We start from the raw sequence: 4443 nt of genomic DNA, 5'->3' as shown, positions 1-4443 counted from the left end.
GAGCCCAAAGTCATGGACTAAATGAACTCAAGGGACATTTCAGTGGGATGGCCCATGGACTAAGGGAATGATATCTGTGTGCATATATACATATATCAAAGACAGGAAAATGGTGGTGATTTATGGAAAAGTGTAAGACCTGGGCATGAGGTAGATGGTATAGAATAAGGGGCGGACGCTGTCCTGGTTTTGCCTGGGATAGAGTTAATATCCTTCCTGGTAGCTGCTGTGTTTTGGATTGACTATGAGAATAACATTGCTAACTCATATTGTTTTAGTTGTTGCTGAGTGATGCTTATATTAAGTCACAAACTTTTTCAACTTCCCGTAGAGGGTGGGGGGCCACAGACAAGACAAGCTGGCCAAAGGAATATTCCATCCCATAGCTGTCATGCTCAGTATATAAATGGGAGTTAGCAGGGGGGCAGGGATCGGTGATCACATCTCCGGACAGGCTGGGGAGTTAATCATTGGGAAGTGTCAGCAATTTGTGTTACATCACTTAATTTTGTTTATTATTATTATTATTATTATTATTATTATTATTATTATTATTATTATTATTATTATTATTATTATTATCTTTTCTGTTACTGTTCTTTTAAACAATATTTATCTAAGCCCATGTCTTTTTTTTTCTGTTTCTCCCTTTTCTCCCTATTCTACCTGGGACATCCCATTTCATTTAAGAGCTGTTATCTGACTGGCTACATCTGACTCAGTGTTGTGCAAGGGTCAGACACAGTAGGATCAAGCCTCAAAAAAAGTAGTATAAACCCAGAAAAATATCAATAAGCAGGATTATCACAAGAGAAAAATTCAGGCTCGTGGTCTAAGATAAATTCTGGGCAATGTGCGGAGAAGGGGCGGCAGGTTATTGTCGGTGAAACAGCATCCATTGGGCCTGTTTCCGCAGGGCATCCTTGAGCTCCTGGTTCCTCATGCTGTAGATGAGGGGGTTCACTGCTGGAGGCACCACCGAGTACAACACTGCCACCACCAGGTCCAGAGATGGGGAGGAGATGGTGGGGGGCTTCAGATGGGCAAACACTCCAGTGATGATAAAGAGGGAGACCACGGCCAGGTGAGGGACACACGTGGAAAAGGCTTTGTGGCGTCCCTGCTCAGAGGGGATCCTCAGCACCGCCCTCAAGATCTGCACATAGGACACCACAATGAAAACAAAACACGCCAATGCTAAACAGACACCAACCACAAGAAGCCCAGCTTCCCTGAGGTAGGAGTGTGAGCAGGAGAGCTTGAGGATGTGGGGGACTTCACAGAAAAACTGGTCCACGGCATTGCCCTGTCAGAGGGGCAGTGAAAATGTATTGGCCGTGTGCAGGAGAGAATTGAGAAACCCACTGCCCCAGGCAGCTGCTGCCATGTGGACACAAGCTCTGCTGCCCAGGAGGGTCCCGTAGTGCAGGGGATGGCAGATGGCAACGTAGCGGTCATAGGCCATGATGGTGAGGAGAAAATACTCAGCTGAAATAAAAATGAGAAAGAAAAAGAGCTGGACAGCACATCCTGCATAGGAGATGGCCCTGGTGTTCCAGAGGGAGTTGGCCATGGCTTTGGGGAGAGTGGTAGAGATGGAGCCCAGGTCAAGAACAGAGAGGTTGAGGAGGAAGAAGTACATGGGGGTGTGGAGGCGGCGGTCACAGGTGATGGCGGTGATGATGAGGCCATTTCCCAGGAGGGCAGCCAGGTAGATGCCCAGGAAGAGCCAGAAGGTCAAGAGCTGCAGCTCCCGTGTGTCTGCCAATGCCAGGAGGATGAAGTGGGTGATGGAGCTGCTGTTGGACATTTGCTGCCTCTGGGCAGGGGGACCTGTCCAAGAAGGAAAAGGCAGTCATAAACTGGGAGAGACTTCTCTGAGGAAATCCCAATGCCATTCCTCACAGAAATCCCCCTCCCACAGCTGAATGAGGAATGATCCAGCTCATTCCCAACCCCACAAACTCAGTGACACTCTCCCTTATCGGGTAAAATACTGCTTCGTCACCTACTTTCCATGAGGGCACCTCTGGGGCAGGAGTCAGAGGCAGAGTCAGAGGCAGAAGAGAAGCTGACCCGCACCCCCTCCCAAACTCCTTAGATGCAGAGTTCAACAGAGGGGTGGGGAAACAAGGAGAAACATGTCTGTGCTCTGAAAAAATGAAGCGAGGAGAGGGAGTCAGGCAGGCGTGCAGTGAAGCCTTCTCCTCAGTGACATTGTCTCCAGACAGAGACACTGCATGGCACTTGCTTTTATGTTGTGCATCACTTGTAGGACACAAACACATCTCCTTGACTGGAGGTGCAGCTGCTGAGAAGGCATCTTGGGCTCTGGACCCTTTGGCTGTGGGGCAGGCGGGAGAGAAGAGCAGAGGCTTCCTGCCGAGAAGTTGTCTGAAGGTCAGGGGGTGGCCGGAGGTGCCGGGATCCCCCCTGCCTGGGCACTTCTGGCAGCAGCTCCCTCTCTGTCCCTGCCTGTGTCTGGGCTGCCAGGAGCTGCCCCTGCCTGGAGCTGCTTCTCTGCCCCCGGGTCTCCTCCCTGCCAGTGCCCCAGAGCCCATCCCACCCGCTGTGTGCTCAGCTCTGCCCTGCAGACCCCTCCTGGCAGCACAGCACTGCCCGGGGGCATCTCTGGGTGTGTGGGGGCTCAGGAGCAGCTCAGGGAAGTGCTATCGAGAACGGGGGTCTTTGTGCCTTCTCCACAAAGGAGAATTCCATTCTCACCACCCACTGCCCACCCAGCAGCAAAGAGGAGAAATCCCACAGTACAGACTAGTTCCCTTTCAGGGGAAAGGTGCCTCGATATCCTTCTTCAAAAGGGCCCTCTGCAAATGTCCTGGGGGTGATGGGGATCTGGAGCAGCCCTGACCCACACAGGTCCATCTCAGCAACAGAAGGCATCTGCCTTGCTGGCAGTCACTCCTTCCACCCACTGATTCTCCCCACAGAAGCTCCGTGGGAGCTCCCCGGGCAGGTGGAGAGCTGACCCTGGCAGAGTCCCTGCCCCGGCACACAGCCCCGGGGTGCAGGGACCCTGCTGGCAAGGACAGCCCTGGCCACCCCTGCCTGCACACCCCTACGCACACCTCCACAGCCATCCCCAGCAGAAGGCAGCCCTCGGGCCCCCTCCCTCTCACCGGGCAGCAGGGAAGCCCTGCTCTGGAGCACATCCTCCTCCTCTACAGCACAGAAACTGAGAGAGTCCTCCTGACAGAGCCCAGCAGCTCTCAGATGGACCAGCTTGAGGAGATCCCTCCAGGAACTGGAGCTGCATTGCCCGGCACCCCGAGACTTACCACGCAGAGGGCGGTGAAGATTTCTGCCCCAGTGAGCTCTCAGCACCCCCCACTCCCAACTGCCTTTAAGCTCACTCTGCCTCGCAGGTCTCCCCTCTCTGCCTGCAGGCAGTGTCCCCAGCCCTGCTCCTGGGTAGAGCTGTCTCTCTGCAGCGCTGCCCACTTGCCAGGAGCTCCCTCCGGCCCAGCAGCCCGGCCCAGCTCAGCAGCAGAGGACCAGCCCACGGTGGCACTCTCTCTGTCCCCTCTGGGCTCCTCCTTGGAGGTGTCCCTGGGGCTCCAGGGGAACCGCCTGTGAACAAGGCTGATGCAATCTTTCATGTTCCCTCCCTCCACTGCGCAGAGACACTTACTTGCAGCAGTGTTATTTCTCCCAGCAGAAGAAGAGCTGGCCGTGAGTACCCCGTCTTCTTCTCCCACCAGTAGCACACACGGGTTCTTGGACTCTTGGTACCAGGATTCCTTATGGCAAGTCACCGCTTGCCTGGTGCCACAGCTGGGGCTGGGGGGCTTCAGCCCAAACGTGCAGCAATGATCTCAGCCAGGGGCACAGAAAGGACAAGCTGGAGCCATTCCTGTGGCAGGCAGAGCTGTGACATGGTGGCAGAGCTCAGTCCAGCTGGTCTTCAAGGACAGCCTCCTCCAAGCTGTGCTATAGTCCAGATCACAATTCAGTCTAAGCCTGAAAGGCAATTCAAGGGCACCAGAATGAGTGTTTACTCCTACAGGAACAGTTTGAAGAGAAACAAAGCCACTGTGTGGCCACTGCTGAGTTTCATAGAGCGGGTGGAGCTATATCGGAAATTCTCTACATCCTCTTTGCCTCAGTCTGCCCCAGCAAGGTCTCCCAGGGCTCTGTGTCTCGGGGCAGGAATCTGGAGGAACACCACCAGCAGTGGATTGTTCCCAAGTCACCTTAACTAAGACAATCCTTACCAGTCTATGGGACAGGAGGGGTGGCAGCTGAGGGAGATGACAGGGTAAGCCAATGTCCCAGCATGTCCAATGACACTCCGTAATCATTGAAAGGCCATGGAGGTTGTGGGAGGGAACTCCCTGATGACTGGCAGCATCCAAATATTGCATGCTCTTTTAAAAATTGGCCAACGGATAAGCAGGGGAAGTCAAGGCTGTGCCCCAGAGTGTG

At 53.8% G+C, this 4443-nt stretch overlaps 1 pseudogene across 1 annotated transcript; it reads right to left on the bottom strand.

Annotated features, from left to right (window-relative positions):
* Positions 1–874: 874 nt before the first annotated feature.
* Positions 875–1810, bottom strand: LOC309684566 (olfactory receptor 14J1-like; annotated as a pseudogene). The gene has a single exon. The product of its transcript is annotated as an olfactory receptor 14J1-like (transcript).
* Between the last annotated feature and the right edge of the window lie 2633 nt (positions 1811–4443).

Source organism: Vanellus vanellus, assembly GCF_965231255.1.
Source record: "Vanellus vanellus genome assembly, contig: HAP1_SCAFFOLD_33, whole genome shotgun sequence".
Lineage (NCBI taxonomy): Eukaryota > Metazoa > Chordata > Aves > Charadriiformes > Charadriidae > Vanellus > Vanellus vanellus.
This window is presented reverse-complemented; position numbering and strand designations above follow the sequence as displayed.